The 16,458-nt window shown below is 47.7% G+C and overlaps 1 protein-coding gene across 4 annotated transcripts in view; it reads left to right on the top strand.

The window, feature by feature from the left end:
* The first annotated feature begins 8,790 nt into the window (after positions 1-8,790).
* The window catches only part of LOC119445298 (innexin inx2), a 101,593-nt gene continuing 93,925 nt past the window's right edge, over positions 8,791-16,458 (top strand). For 3 of the 4 annotated variants that reach the window (XM_049663203.1, XM_037709612.2, XM_049663202.1), the window contains exon 1: positions 8,825-9,131. The gene's annotated coding sequence lies outside the window, so the exon portion shown is untranslated. Of the gene's footprint in view, positions 9,132-16,458 lie in introns of all 4 variants that reach the window. The other variant, XR_007465858.1, reaches the window with a different exon arrangement.

Below are 16,458 nucleotides of genomic sequence, written 5' to 3'. Positions count from 1 at the left end.
TTGTGGCGCCTGTCTGTTGTACCTGTCTTCCTTTCGTCCTCGTCTCTTTTGCGCTGTTTTTTGCGCTGTAACGGATCCGGTCGCATCAATCCCTTCCCTGTTTTTAGGGGCGAAGCTCCTTATAGCGGCACCCGTTCGTCCCCGTCGTAGTAGGTAGCCACGTCTAGTTTTATGAATTGCTCAATAGATGGCGTTGTGTGTCCGCATATGTATGTATACCCATATAAACATATATATGTATACGTATAGTATAACCGGAAGCCGACTTCCGCTTCCGTTTCCACTTCCGGTTCCGCTTCCGGCTTCCGGAGAACGCTTCCGGCGTTTTATGAAAAAAAAATCACAGCATATCCCACGGGGTGAATGATGATGAGTGGGCGAAGCTCCGGAGGGAATCATCGGATCTCCCGCTTAAGGGGACGCTAGCACAAACGCGTTAGAAACGTGCAGTACTCTCTAGTAAGGGGGAGCGGCCACAGCGTCTTACGCAGCCATTTACACATGCCGGAACGTGCACCGCGTTTGCCGACGCCATCACATGACTGCTGAGAGAGTATACCCCCCGTATTCATAACGCTCCTCGACTTGAACTTGACTTGCCACCGCTTTGGGCAGCGCGTTCGAAAAGCGTTGAAGGTAAGGCGGAGAAGCCACAGCGTCTTACACCAGCTTCTTACACGGGCCGTAACGCGCTAGCACAAACGCGTTAGAAACGCGCTAGAAACGCGGCCTTTCGTTAATGTTGGGTATTTATTGCCATTGTGGTGCGTGTGTCCATGTACGCTTCGTGGCGTAGTGGGCTAACGCCGCGTGCTCGGAAGCGAGGGATCCCTGGTTCGATTCCGCGCTACGGACACAACTTCGGAATTTTTTTTCTCATTTTCTCAGATTGGTTACACACTACTACTACGACGACGACGACGGGGACGAACGGGTGCCGCTATAAGGAGCTTCGCCCCTAAAAATTCTGAAAGTTGTGTCCGTAGCGCGGAATTGAACCAGGGACCCCTCGCTTCCGAACGCGCGGCGCTAACCACTACGCCAGGAAGCGCACATAGACACACGCACCACGATGGCAATAAATACCCAACATTAACGAAAAGACGCGTTTCTAGCGCGTTTCTAACGCGTTTGTGCTAGCGCGTTACGGCCCGTGTAAGAAGCTGGTGTAAGACGCTGTGGCCTCTCCGCCTTACCTTCAACGCGTTTCGAACGCGCTGCCCAAGGCGGTGGCAAGTCAAGTTCAAGTCGAGGAGCGTTTATGAATACGGGGGGTATACTCTCTCAGCAGTCATGTGATGGCGTCGGCAAACGGGGTGCCCGTTCCGGCATGTGTAAGTGGCTGCGTAAGACGCTGTGGCCGCTCCCCCTTACTAGAGAGTGCTGCACGTTTCTAACGCGTTTGTGCTAGCGTCCCCTTAAGCGGGAGATCCGATGATTCCCTCCGGAGCTTCGCCCACTCATCATCATTCACCCCGTGGATATGCTGTGATTTTATTGCGATAGCAATTATATGGACACTCAAAAGCAGATTTCTGCCGTCGGCGTCGCCGTCGCCGTCGGCGTCGCCGTCGCCGTCGCCGTCGCCGTCCCGTGAGGTTCCGTATGACGTCAATTGGAGAATGAAATCGTTGCCGCGCGCCGCCGAACGCTGTATGTGCGAGTGAAAGGGCGCGAGGGGACGCGCTCTTTCACGGGGAGTGAACGCACGGCGGAGAACAAACGCGCGTTCTGCGCCGTGCTTCGCTTAAGGGCTGCAGAAGTAGGCGTCTCTGTTCCTCCTTACAATCACCATATATGTAGAGCAAACGCGCCTTCTTCCAACGAGCGAGAGGCCGCGGGGGAGGGGGAGGGAAGGGAGGCGACGTTTAGCTGCGGCACGCAGTGCCTATATATATCAGAGGCTCCGGCAACAGTCACCAACGCCGCACGCATTTTGAGCGAACGCGGGCAAAACGCCGATGGCGTCGACAACAGTTCTGCGTGTTGTTGCTACCAAAGCCGCTCACCTTACTTCGTATGACATTGCTGTGTTGCTATCGCATTCATTGCTTCGCCCTTAGGGCGAAACTGTGACATTTTTATGAATTGCTCAATAGATGGCGTTGTGTGTCCGTATATGTATGTATACCCATATATACATATATATGTATACGCATAGTATAACCGGAAGCCGACTTCCGCTTGCGGTTCCGCTACCGGTTCCCCTTCCGTTTCCACTTCCGAAAGCCAGCTTCCGGCTTCCGGAGAACGCTTCCGGCGTTTTATGAAAAAAAAATTCCGGAAGTTGTGTCCGTAGCGCGGAATCGAACCAGGGACCCCTCGCTTCCGAACGCGCGGCGCTAACCACTACGCCACGAAGCGCACATAGACACACGCACCACGATGGCAATAAATACCCAACATTAACGAAAGGCCGCGTTTCTAGCGCGTTTCTAACGCGTTTGTGCTAGCGCGTTACGGCACGTGTAAGAAGCTGGTGTAAGACGCTGTGGCCTCTCCGCCTTACCTTCAACGCGTTTCGAACGCGCTGCCCAAGGCGGTGGCAAGTCAAGTTCAAGTCGAGGAGCGTTTATGAATACGGGGGGTATACTCTCTCAGCAGTCATGTGATGGCGTCGGCAAACGGGGTGCCCGTTCCGGCATGTGTAAATGGCTGCGTAAGACGCTGTGGCCGCTCCCCCTTACTAGAGAGTGCTGCACGTTTCTAACGCGTTTGTGCTAGCGTCCCCTTAAGCGGGAGATCCGATGATTCCCTCCGGAGCTTCGCCCACTCATCATCATTCACCCCGTGGATATGCTGTGATTTTTTATGAATTGCTCAATAGATGGCGTTGTGTGTCCGTATATGTATGTATACCCATATATACATATATATGTATACGCATAGTATAACCGGAAGCCGACTTCCGCTTGCGGTTCCGCTTCCGGTTCCCCTTCCGTTTCCACTTCCGAAAGCCAGCTTCCGGCTTCCGGAGAACGCTTCCGGCGTTTTATGAAAAAAAAAAATTCCGGAAGTTGTGTCCGTAGCGCGGAATCGAACCAGGGACCCCTCGCTTCCGAACGCGCGGCGCTAACCACTACGCCACGAAGCGCACATAGACACACGCACCACGATGGCAATAAATACCCAACATTAACGAAAGGCCGCGTTTCTAGCGCGTTTCTAACGCGTTTGTGCTAGCGCGTTACGGCACGTGTAAGAAGCTGGTGTAAGACGCTGTGGCCTCTCCGCCTTACCTTCAACGCGTTTCGAACGCGCTGCCCAAGGCGGTGGCAAGTCAAGTTCAAGTCGAGGAGCGTTTATGAATACGGGGGGTATACTCTCTCAGCAGTCATGTGATGGCGTCGGCAAACGCGGTGCACGTTCCGGCATGTGTAAATGGCTGCGTAAGACGCTGTGGCCGCTCCCCCTTACTAGAGAGTACTGCACGTTTCTAACGCGTTTGTGCTAGCGTCCCCTTAAGCGGGAGATCCGATGATTCCCTCCGGAGCTTCGCCCACTCATCATCATTCACCCCGTGGATATGCTGATTTTTTTCTTTCACCAATACTCTTGACGTCTTGATTAACCTCCGTGCCTTTCCCTTATGACTTTTCTCTCTCTATCTCTTCTATAGCTCGCTTTAGTTCCTTGTTCCACCACTTACGTGGTTTCCTCTTTCCAATCCAACAATTGTTTTGCCGTGTCTGCCTTATTTCCTCCTGCATACCGTCTACCAGTTCCTTATATTCCCAGACTCATGTAGGAAATTCCTCAATTTTCTTCTCTGTTTTTTGCGATCTCTGTTATTTGCTCTTCATTCATTTTTAAAAATTTTGATCCTATTGGTTCGTGTTCTGCGTTGTTATCTCTCAGAAACTTCAATGCTAACGTCTGTGATCGCTACACAGGCATTTTTTTTCTATTTTCGTCTATTATCATTTGGTCTAGTTGTTCGTAGACAATTTCTGAGACTAAGGCGTCGTCGATAGATGACTGCCTGTTCCTGCATTGCCACGTTACCTGTCCACGACACTTATTATCCCTCTTAACTACTATGAGGTTCTGTTCACCACACAGATCCAGCACTAGAGAACCGTTGAAATCAGTATATCCGTCTAAATCCCCCATGTGCGCATTCTTATCTCCTACTAATATCACCTGCCCAGATTTCTCGAACTAATCAACATCGCCCAATTCCTAATTTTTATCGCTGCTGTCACAAACTTGGCCCCGAGAAGTGTGTAAGCGCGCCATAGGTGTTCCTTGCCAAGAAATCTTCAACTTTTTGATCAGTGTAGGCACGTATAGATAAGGTGTTGACCGTGTATTTAATATGTTGTGCCTTGGGCATGTTCATTATAGACTTGGCGGAGGTTGTATTCAAGAATAAAGTTCAATTGTTAGTCCAGCCACCGTCTATGTCTGCCTGTCGATTTCTCCCTTTTTAAAGTTTACCGGCATTCTCCTAGTATAACCATGTACTAACTAGCCAAACAAGCCACTGTCATGTCACAATCTGCCCATATGTAAGCTACTCAAAGACATATCTCTTTTGCTTTCCCATGTACCGCTAATCCATAAATGATCCTTTCATGTTTCTTTACCCTTTGCCACTTCGTACCTCGCCTAAATAGCATGCCTACGCATATGCCTTTCCTTGACCCAGTCATCCTGTTGCAACCCTCTCATACTAAATTGTCAATAACAGGCGGCTGCTCCAAATATCGCAGATGCACTTCCGTCGAGGCTTACATACTAATAGCTTCGCCATACAGCTGCGTTTAAATTTCCAGCCATGGTTTCTGCTTCCCCCACCCGGAATGTTCATGCAATAAATTTTACCGTCTTTATTCTTATCCTTCGTGCGCCGTTGCTTTAGTATTTGTGGTCTGATTCTGCTCCTTGCTGGTGTGTCGCTATATTCAATACTTAATCTTCCTTCCTGATTGCCTGGTGCCCACGTAAAAAAAAAAAAAAATCGAAGCGCCTTTCTTAAAGAAAGACGGATGAACGCGAAGCTTTCCCCCATGCAAACTGAATCAAAGTCAAATTCCAAAGCCAACGACTACGCAACGAAACCAATAAATGCTGAACGACCGGATTCGATGCATATGTGATTTGATTGCTTGCTTGTTTATTTTTTTAACGTTGAAGTTGAATAAGGACACATGTCGTTAAGTTGAATAGCCTTTATTTTAGATCATGTAGCCGTTGATTACACGCACGCCCTTACACTCTCACGGACGACTCTACACTTGAAAAGTATAGCCTTGTGATCGCTGTGGTAGACGGTCAGAGGCTCTGCTGTTGCCGATACACGGGATCGGCCTTACGGGCACGATCGCGCTCGCGCTTACGTTCGCATACGGCAGCCTCTTCTGCCATGCGCTGCACCCGCGGCCTACCCATGGTGATGGCCGGGAATACATTGCGTGACGCGCGTAATGCAAATCAGATATATAGAGTTAGTCTGGATAGCGTGGCGTTGCAGTTCCGACTGGTTTTGTCCGTACAACTGCGAATGTAAACTGTAGTGTTCGAAGATACGTGTGTCGTACGCCGTTGTTCTATTGCGTGCGCAGATGCGCAGCCGATGTTCTACTGTGTGCGCAGATGCGCAGATAGTTCCATTGTGTAAGTTGGCTTTCCTGCAGCGCGTTTTCGGCGCTCACGGACCAATCAGTGAGACATAGAAAGCTTCGCTTTAAAAAGCTGCTCCCCGCGCCACGAATCGACGTCCAACCGGTGTCGGTACACTATGTCACTAAAATGTATCTCGTCATGGCACAAAATGCCTTCTCGGCCTGCTCGGTGAACTTCTCGGTTGATGTCAATGACCGTAAAATTCATTGCCTTAGATGGCGTCCAAACTTCCTTGTTTACTGAAGGCACTGCCCTTTCAATAAAATAGCCCTGCCTCTCTACCACTGGCACCATGCACACTACGATTTGCACTTCCTTTGAAACATTCGGCAGGTCGGTAACCCCTTTGACTATTTGCTTGACTATTTTCTTGACCCTTTTGGCTATTTGCGGCTCTACTGCGTTCTACGTGTGTTGCATGGCTATGGTGCCCATTCTAGCCACAATAGCTTGGCTTTCGCTATCACTTTCTAAATCGGTTTCCCCGGAAGTGCATTAATATGGACTCGCTCGTCTGCACCTACCCTCTCTGTTATCACCGGTTCTATTTTACACATGTGTGAATCGCCAGCAAAGACAACTCGACGCTTACCTCCTCCTCGCCGTCGAATGCTGCACCAGGGGCCGCGATGACCACGCCCCCCGAATCATCCTCACCCTTCGCTTTGCTGTCTTCCGCGGCCGGCACGTCAGTGGTATCCCCTTCGTGACCATCACTGATGTGTACGCCACTGCTTTCCGGCGTGGTCGTTTCGGCTTCCTTACCTGCACTCGCTTCACAGCCAGCCTCGCTCGCCGTGCTCACATCGAAACGTTCACGATTGCTTTGCGGAATGGCGGCCCTCATCGTCATTTACACATTGGCTAGCTTGTCTTGTCTTGTCTTGTTACCTAAACTTTGGCGCATACCCACTACGGGGGATTGGCCAAGAAGCAGGCGGTTTCAACTATGTTTATAGTTATGTTTTGTTATGTTATTGGCTAGCTTATCCTCTACCACCTTCCTCTTCTTCTGCTCGCTCTTGAGTTCTAGCTTTCCAACCCTCTTAGCTAGCTTACCCTTCTTCTCTAGGCGGTCTAGTCGCGACCCTAGCTCATATATCCTACCGATAAAAACTGGCCCGCGTTTGCTTCGCGAACTGGCTCAAACCGCGTCTCTTCCAGCGCGTAGCAACGCCCGAACTGAGTACAACGCACGTGTGGGTTCCTTCTAGTACCGACCATCATCTTGTACTAAAAGGTGTAGTACAAAATTAACCCCTCTAGTAGAAAAGAATACAGTTGTTCGTTACCTACTTATATCCAACCAAAAATACCAAGAAACCGAAAAGCAGGAAAAATAATATATGTATATATATATATATATATATATATATATATATATATATATAGAGAGAGAGAGAGAGAGAGCTTGCTTGGTTAAGCTGAAAATCAAATGAGTGAAAAATCAAATTAAAGAAAACTTATTGCTTCGGAGCGCTGCTCCTGCTGCTCTGAGAAGGCACTTCCAATCGGCACGTCTGTTCCATTCGGCGTCACTGGACAGAATATAAGACCCCTTCTATGTACGCCAGCGCCTCTGGTGCCACCATATGTCCCCATATAAAACTTTCAAGGAAGTTTCGTGATCACAAGAAAAGTATAGAAGGACCCTGGTATTACCTGAAGTAATACTGCTCAAAAGTATTACCGCAAGAGCATTGGTTTTCTTCCATGACAAATTGCAATACCCTGGTAAAATTTAAAAAAAGATTCAGTAATTAATTTTTGAGTATCAATTTTAAACCACATTTTGGCATTGCGAAACTCAAGCCGAGCAGTAGTGAAGTCATATGCGTTTAGTAGAGATTCTAAGGCCAGCACCACTTGCGAGATAACCATCCCCAAAATCTGCAGAAAAACGCATTGGTGTTCCAGCTAAGGTCGCCCCAAAGAGCTAGAGAAACGCTTTTGAGAAACTTAACTGGAACGCCAGTGTATCTTATAGCACATCTTCAGGACTTATATCTCTAAAGTGGTGCTAGTGTTAGGATTTCTGCCAAGCAGACGTGACTTCACAACTGCTGGGCTTGAATTTCGTAATTTTACCATGCGCCCCAAAAAGAATAAACATAATTAGTGAATGTTTCTTATTACCTAGACATGGCGTTGCAGTTTCCATTGTTCTTATCGGTAAAACTGCGAATCTAAACTGTAGGGCTTTAAGATAAGTATGTTATGCGCCGTTGTTCAATTGTGTGCGCAGATGCGCAGATAGTTGCATTGTGTAAGTTGGCTTCCGTCTTTAACAGAAATGGATTTGAAAAAAAAAAAGGAACCATAGCATCGGTTACATTCAACCTTTAAAAATCTGTGCCAACTAAAAGAAAGACGATGGTATATAAAACAGAATCCTATAAGCGACGAACTGATGAGCGATCTTTGTCGCCTCCGTAGAGTGGACATGGTTGTAATACTTTCTCTTATTATAGCAGCGACCCTTCATAGCTTGCGTCAGCTACAAAAGAATCGTCGGTTCACGCAAAACGACTTCAGCCACGTATGCAGTATATGGGATTGAATGGGTATCGGTATCGCAAATGTTGCTATTACTTACAAAAGCTTGTCGTGGGATCTCGCATTGTGGGATCTCGTGTAAAATGTGGTCTTTGTAAAATTTGGGGTTCATTAAACAAAATGTTTCGCAAGAGATCATCGATTGATAGACTCGTGCAAATGCTATCGCTTAGCATGTCACTCAAACGACAACACGAGAATGCAGTGGACACGTTGCGTTATTGTGCGGATATAAGTGACTGGTCAAAGCAAACAAACCCAATTGAATCAGCACAGTGTGGCTTTTCTTGTGACTCTTGTCAGCTGGACAAACGGTTGCACAAGTGGAGAGAAAGCGCGTCAAGACGTGGACGAAAGAGAAGGAAGGGCTGTGGTCGGCTCCGTCCTTTTGCACTTTCATCTGGAAGAAAACATTTAACTGCCGGTGTCGGATCGTTCGCATTGTTTTGGTGAGATGCACGGCAACGCCTCTCGTGTCTCGCATGCGAGCCACGAGCGTTCTCCGAGTCGCGTGCTTAGAAAGAGAGTTGCTTGGCCTTTCCAAGCAGGTGCAACCGGCGTCACAGCACGCCCGCATATGCGGGGGTCCTCAGGGGGCCGGTAGATGCGCGCCGAGAATCGTGCGTAACGCCGAAGCAGCTGCTGGCTGCCCGTCACGTGGCTGCCTCCGCGACGCGCCTTTGTGTCGTCGTGGCGCGCAAGTTTCTCACTGCCGTGGCAAGTGCGGCTTTCACGCGGGTTAAAATCGCTATGTCACAAGCTACGGGTGAGCGGTCCCCGTGGATCGGGTCAACGACAGGAACGTCGCGGCGGACAACGCAGTCGCCGGAGTACTTCCTCGCGTCAACGACACCGCCAAGCATTTTGTTTACATGGGCGCCGTAGACTCCGGAAGCTTCCCGACACCCGCTGTGCGACGCTGCTTTGATTCGAAGAGCGCGACTCCGGTGAGCAATGTTTCACGCACCACGTGTCCCGTGTTCACGCGGCTTGACCTGACGGGGCCACGCCTGCCGTTATCGGGACACTTCGAGAGAAAATAAGTGACCTGTGCGATTTTGGCGCTCCCTTTCAAGCATTCTTCCTGTGCTAGCGTCGCTTAAGATGGCCTGGGACCTCATAACGAAATGCCTACCACAGCCTTAAAAACGCGAATACGGAAGTCCTAGGTGGACTACTGCGAAAGTTTTCGGTTGTTATAAAACGAACAACTTTAACGACCCAAATGTGAACCACCTTGAGATTCTTCCCTCGATATTTAGCGAAGCAAATGAACTGCATTAATTATTTACAGCAGTTAGTTGCAGATAAGACCAAATAGCCTCTCTTCCCATTAGCATCGGTGGTTCCAGATAAATTTTGTCAAAGCATGAAACTACCTTTGCCTCTGACTACCCGTTGTATCCGCAAACCTAAACTCAACGATGTCTGGATCAATCATATATTTGATACTCACCCAAACTTGGCTATTTACTCCTACAGCTCTGCTACTGTATAAGCAACGTGGCGCTCAACTCTGATGTAAAATTATTGTTGCGTTGTAGAATCGTAACTAGCACGTAATCCCAACGTTACAGAAATTCAGCAAGTAATAATATTTAGAAGTTAGTGGCGATGCAACTGTAATGATATATTATACAGGTATCTGAAAAAAAAAAACCGGTTGTATGAAATACATTCCAATACTTGATCCCTGCACACTTTCTGTCAAAACATTGAATGAATGAATTCAAAATGTTTTAGGGCCCGAGGAGCACATACTATCTGTGGTCACATATACCTGTTGGGGATATTGGCACCGTTAAATAGAATTAGCGCAACTCCGTCTACAAATAAATGTAAATACAATAATGTTTTATCGGCGAGAGCAACCACTTGCCGCAAGAGTAGGAGATGTACTATACGGATGGAAAATAGATTGAAATAATATTCGCAAAAAATTTGCACGCCGTTGCACGTACATCAAATGTGTGTGCGGCAGCGTGGTCTGACTAGACAGACAGACACCGCTATTCTAAATACAGAGTTAAAGAAGTGCACTAAAATTATTATCCTTCTTCTCGCCTTTTATGTTCCAGTTAACTACAAATTAAAAATAGAAATGAAGAGTTTAGCATGGCTGTGTTCGTTATCCTTACCTTTGTATTAGGTCTTATTTTTGCGCTTCCAAGAATGTAAATTGAGCTCGCCCAGCAAACCATCGATCTTCCTAAGTAAATTACTAGTTCGTTGGGCTCTTGTCCATGTTTTCATTTTTTATCAACCAACCCTGGGCTTTTGGGGGGTCTATATGTGGTGGGCGTGTGCCGTGAAAGATAACAAAAAGATAAAAAACTATAAAATACAGCATTGTGTTCGGTATCGTTATCTTTATATCACTCCTTGTTTTCGCGTTGCTCACGTGCAGAATAATTTAGCTTTGCTAAATAATATTGGAGCCAAATTGTCCGCCTTTGCGATAACGCGTGAACGGCGCTTTGGAGCGTTTCATTTGCTTTGCCGTAGTTATTAAGAAGTTAAGCGATGAAACAGATGAGGCGCCCGAACACACAGTGAGCCTGCCGCTGACGCAAATGGACTGCTGCCGGCGCATTGAAAGGCAAAGGAAATTTGTTGCGCGGTAGCTTCAGGGTGTAATGAGTTCGGCGTCAATTTCTAGAACAAGTCAAGCTTTTACTGTTATCTACTGTTATCTGCTCGCCGTACTCACAGATATCCGATTAGAAAATTTTCAATCCTGCCACGATGAGCCTTCAGGAGCACAGCTCGGTTTATCTCGCATGTGAGGAAGAAATCGTAAGAAATGCTGTGGGAAATTACTTTCACCTGACGTCGCACACCATTCCCGAACCTGTCGGGATTGTCATGTACGAAGGACACCACCGGCTAGGCCGGTTGGACTATTGAAACCGATCGAGCGACAATGGAGGCCCTTCCATTTGTTCGCTATGGACCTTCCCAGCGATGCCTGGGTGAGTATTTTGTAAGAGTCCACCTAGTGGACGGTCCATTTTGGCTGTCGCGTTTTGTCTGCAGCTGCACAAGCGAGAAGGAGACTGGCTGGGGGCACCTGTCGCCTCCTCACTCGCGCAGCTTCAGCTAAGCAAAAGCGGCCGAAATGGACAGTCCACTAGGTGGAATCTGACCGAAACCCCCTTCCCACCCCTCCCCCCTCCCCCGCCTGGTCTATATTCGTGAACAAACAGATCATAGTGACGTCAGATTGCTTTACCTGAGTACACTGAAGTCAAAGCCCTTCCAAGTTCTATTTCAACGTAAAGCGATATTATGTTCTAAACACAGCCTTGGGACATATCGCACATGGAGGACTCATCACCGATCACAGGTAACAGTGTTTACCACATGTCTCATGCACTAAGTACTGCGCTTGTGCTAAACGAGCTACCAGTAGAGGAGTGTCTGCCATCACCTGACGAATGGCCTCACGAAGCGTTTCAACAGGACAACTGCCGAGCTTCTCACCGCATGCGTCCGTGTGAAACGCAACACATATGGGACGAGCTTCCTTTTGGAAACACCCAGAAACAGATAAACAGGGAGTTAGGAAGGTCCCTTGGTCAAGGATAAACCGCGTGTACTATGTTTGATGCGATGTTTCGTGTGAGCTCGTTCCGATTGGGGTCACGATGCATGGTCAGACTTCGGTCACTAAAGTATCTAACGCACGCAATTCACAGAACTGCATAAATACCGTGCAAATGTCTCCTGTAAATGCGCGAATAGTTGTAAACAGTGTAAAATAACCATGGCGACGTTAAATAATGAGGGCTATAATACAGTTCTATGTGGCACGCCGCTAAATATACGCACTTCTTCATTCAAAGTGTCTCCAAGACGAACTATAACGCCAACTCCAAAGGTGACAACTCCAACTTTCCCTTTACAGCCAGCCGCCACCGACAACGACCGCACGTCGGCTCACTCTACTAATTTAAAGCTAACCCGCCAAGCATGACAAGGCCGCCTTTTACGAATGTAGGTCCTCCTGTCGAAACGTTGGCAGTCTTTCTGAGGCACCTTATCCCTGTGTAAAACTTTTATACCGTTAGCGTCATCCTTCAAGAAACTTATTAGATCAAACATATTGTCAGATCGCAGGATCTCAGTCGGCAACTACAAACTTATACTCACTGCAGTATGACTCAGACCCCGATTGAGACCTAGAAAGTGTCACATTAGCCCAGATAACTGTTTTATAGTTAAAAATTAGGAAATACCATAAAAAAGTATTTATATTACTTTGAGCTCCTTAAAAAGCCACATTTACACCTCGCTTCTTCCGTGCCAGACATTGCGCTTTCAATACTCTGAGGTTTCACTTATCAAACCAACACGAGGCGTGCCATACGAAGGATTTCAGTGAACTACACATTGTAAAACGACATTGTACAAACTTGCACTAACACTAAACGACACGCACCATCGGACACTCATACTTATACGTACAAGATCTTGCATATATTAGGGCAGAAGGAGTCGCGAGAAAGTCCAGACCAAGAATAACGTCGTACGGACATTGTTCAAGAACGGCAAATAAAACAGTAGTTGGATGACTGGCGATTGTGACGCGGGCGGTGCACATGCCAAGGATGGTGGGCGTTCCTCCATCGGCCACTCTTACAACGTGGGAAACAGCAGGTGTGACCACCTTCTTTAGGCGACGGCGAAGACCAGAGCTCATGACGGAAATATAAGCCCCGGTGTCGACAAGTGCAGAAATCGTCACGCCATCAACGTCAACGTCCAACACACAGCGTCGAGTCGGCAGAGTAACTAGAGGGTTTTCGGGCCGAGTCGTAGATGCAGCGTTACCGCCGGGCGCTGCATCGTTTAGTTTTCCGGAGTGAAGGAGCCACGGTTGCTCGGCGACGGGGCGCGGCGAGGTGGCGGGGAGCGGGAGGGCGGACGGCGGTACGGTTGCGAACGCGACTGGTGACCTCTAGGTGACGGCGAGCGGCTGGACCATGTCGTGGCAGCGTCAGGATTGTAGGGGTGTGCTGCAGATGGTGGCTGAAAAGGACTGCGATCAAGGCGGCGAGCATGGCCAAAGGATGGAGTACGTGGCGGGAACGACCAGCGGTTGTGACAGTAGCGAGCAACGTGCCCGACACGGCGGCAGTGAAAGCAGATAGGCCGATCGTCTTCAGTCCGCCAATCAGCAGGGTTTCGCGATCGTGGAGCAAACCGCGGATACCGAGGGAGCGATGTCGGGGTCCCGGAAGCAGGTGTAGGGCTGACAACGGCGCAAGCAGCGTGAACCCCGAGATTCGCGAGTTCGTTTCGCACGATGGCTTGGACTAGCGAAACCGCTGGTGTGCTCGAGTCGCCGGCGTTAGAGTTGGTAAAGAGGCTAGCGGGAGCCATTGCCTCGATTTCACGGCGGACAATCCTTGTCAATTCGGCCGACGGCAGCGAAAGGTTAGATTGCGGCCGCTCTTCACATGAAGACGTTGCAGCGGTGTTGGGAAGCTGGGCGAATGGTCGTTCAATACGGCGGCTCTTAGCCTGCTCGAAGCGCTGACACTCCTCGATCATGGCATCGACGGTAGCACAATTTCTGCACATGAGCAGATTGAATGCGTCGTCCGCTATCCCTTTCAGGACGTGGCCAAACTCTGACATGTTACTGTCAGCTTTACGGCACAGCGCCAGCACATCCTGTATGTAAGACAAATATGATTCTGTGGACGTCTGGGCGCTAGTTGACAGCTGTTGCTTCGCAGTGATTTTTCGACTGGAGGCGTTACCGAACAGGTCACGGAGCTTTTGTTTGAATGTATCCCAGCTTCCGAAGTCGGCGTCGTGATTGTCATACCACAACTTCGCCGTTCCACTAAGATAAAACACCACATTGGCCAGCATGACTGTCAGGTCCCAGTGGTTGGAATCGCTCACCCGTTCGTATAGCGTGAGCCATTTCTCAACGTCGATACCATCGGTGCCGTTGAACATTCCAGGGTCTCGGGGTTGGACGACTACAATCTGTGTCCGCGGCGCAGAAGCAGATTCCGGTTGGTGTGCCATGGTGGTCGCACCGCAGCGCCGACCGCTTCGGAGCTCCGTCGTCTGGCGAGAATACCCAGCACCTCCCACCAATGTGTGACGGGGCGTCAAATAGACAAAAAAGGGATAGTATTTATGTACAGGGATTGTTGGCAGAGATGGCCAAGATGGCTGAACACGCGCAGCGTTTTTCGGCGATCGTCGTCTTCTTCCTTAATGCAAGGAGGCGGCCCGTAACAATATATATATATATATATATATATATATATATATATATATATATATATATATATATATATATATAGGTACAAAATGAAGGTAGTACAAGCCTATGCACCAACCTCTAGTCACGATGATGAAGAAATTGAACAGTTTTATGAAGATGTTGAACTAGCAATGAGAAAGGTGCAAACTCAGTATACTTTAGTCATGGGCGACTTCAATGCAAAAGTGGGGAAAAAGCAGTTTGGTGAGCAAGCCATTGGCAACTACGGCATCGATTCTAGGAATGCAAGAGGAGAGATGTTAGTAGAATTCGCGGAAAGGAATAGGCTCCGCATAATGAATACCTTCTTCAGGAAGCGCAGCAACAGGAAGTGGACCTGGAAAAGCCCTAATGGAGAAACAAGGAATGAAATAGATTTCATACTCTCTGCCGATCCAAGCATAGTGCAGGATGTAGAAGTGTTAGGTAAGGTTAAGTGCAGTGACCATAGGTTAGTGAGGTCTAGGATTTCTCTCAATTTGAAGAGAGAGAGAGTGAAATTAGTCAAGAGGAAACAGGCCAACCTAGAGGCAGTAAGGGTAAAAGCAGACCAATTCAGGCTGGTGCTCGCAAACAAATATGCAGCTTTAGAACAGGAAGATGAAGATAACATAGAGATAATGAACGAAACCGTAACTAGGCTGATCTCAGAAGCAGCAATTGAAGTGGGAGGTAAAGCACCAAAGCAACCTGTAGGGAAGCTCTCCCAAGAAACAAAGGACCTAATAAAGAAACGACAAAACATGAAAGTGTCCAACTCAAGAGATCAGATAGAATTCGCTGAACTGTCAAAACTGATCAACAAGAAGAAAGTAAGGGATATTAGAAATTATAACGTGGGAAAAATTGAGGACGCCGTAAAATATGGACGCAGCATGAAATCAGTAAGAAGAAAACTAGGCATAGGACAAGGCAAGATGTATGCACTGAAAGATAAGCATAGTAAAATCATCAGCAATTTCGATGACATAGTAAAAGCAGCAGAAGAATTCTATACTGACCTGTACAGTAGCCAAAACAACCAAGCTTCTTCCATTCGAAATAGTGATGAACCGGATACAGAAGCTCCTTCTATAACTAGCGATGAAGTTAGAAGGGCCTTGAAAGACATGACCAGGGGAAAAGCGCCTGGAGAAGATGGAATAACAGTAGATTTAATCAAAGATGGAGGAGATATCATGCTTGAAAAGCTTGCGGCCCTTTATACGAAATGCCTCACAACTTCAAGTGTACCAGAGAGCTGGAAGAACGCCAACATTATACTTATCCATAAGAAGGGAGACGTTAAAGAATTGAAGAATTACAGACCCATTAGCTTGCTTTCAGTATTGTATAAAATATTCACCAAGATAATTTCCAATAGAATCAGGACAACACTTGACTTCAGTCAACCAAGAGAACAGGCTGGCTTCAGGAAGGGATATTCTACGATGGACCATATCCATGCCATCAATCAGGTAATCGAGAAATCTGCGGAGTACAATCAACCTCTCTATATGGCTTTCATAGATTATGAAAAGGCATTCGATTCAGTAGAGATATCAGCAGTCATAGAGGCATTGCGTAATCAAGGAGTGGAGGAGGCATACGTGAATATCTTGGCAAATATCTACAAGGATTCCACAGCTACCTTGGTTCTCCGCAAGAAAAGTAGAAAGATACCTATCAAGAAAGGGGTCAGGCAAGGAGACACAATCTCTCCAATGCTATTCACTGCATGCTTAGAAGAAGTATTCAAGCTCTTAGACTGGGAAGAATTAGGAGTGAGGATCGATGGCGAATATCTCAACAACCTTCGGTTTGCCGATGACATTGTCCTATTGAGCAACAATGGAGAGGAATTACAACAAATGATTGAGGACCTTCATCGAGAAAGTGCAAGAATTGGGTTGAAGATGAATATGCAGAAGACAAAAATAATGTTCAATAGCCTGGCAAGCGAACAAGAATTCAGAATCGCCAGTCAGCCTCTAGAATCTGTAAAG

This window comes from Dermacentor silvarum, chromosome 3 (genome assembly GCF_013339745.2).
Source record: "Dermacentor silvarum isolate Dsil-2018 chromosome 3, BIME_Dsil_1.4, whole genome shotgun sequence".
Classification (NCBI taxonomy): Eukaryota; Metazoa; Arthropoda; class Arachnida; order Ixodida; family Ixodidae; genus Dermacentor; species Dermacentor silvarum.
The sequence above is the reverse complement of the archived record's forward strand: the minus strand, read 5'-3'. Positions and strand labels throughout refer to the sequence as shown.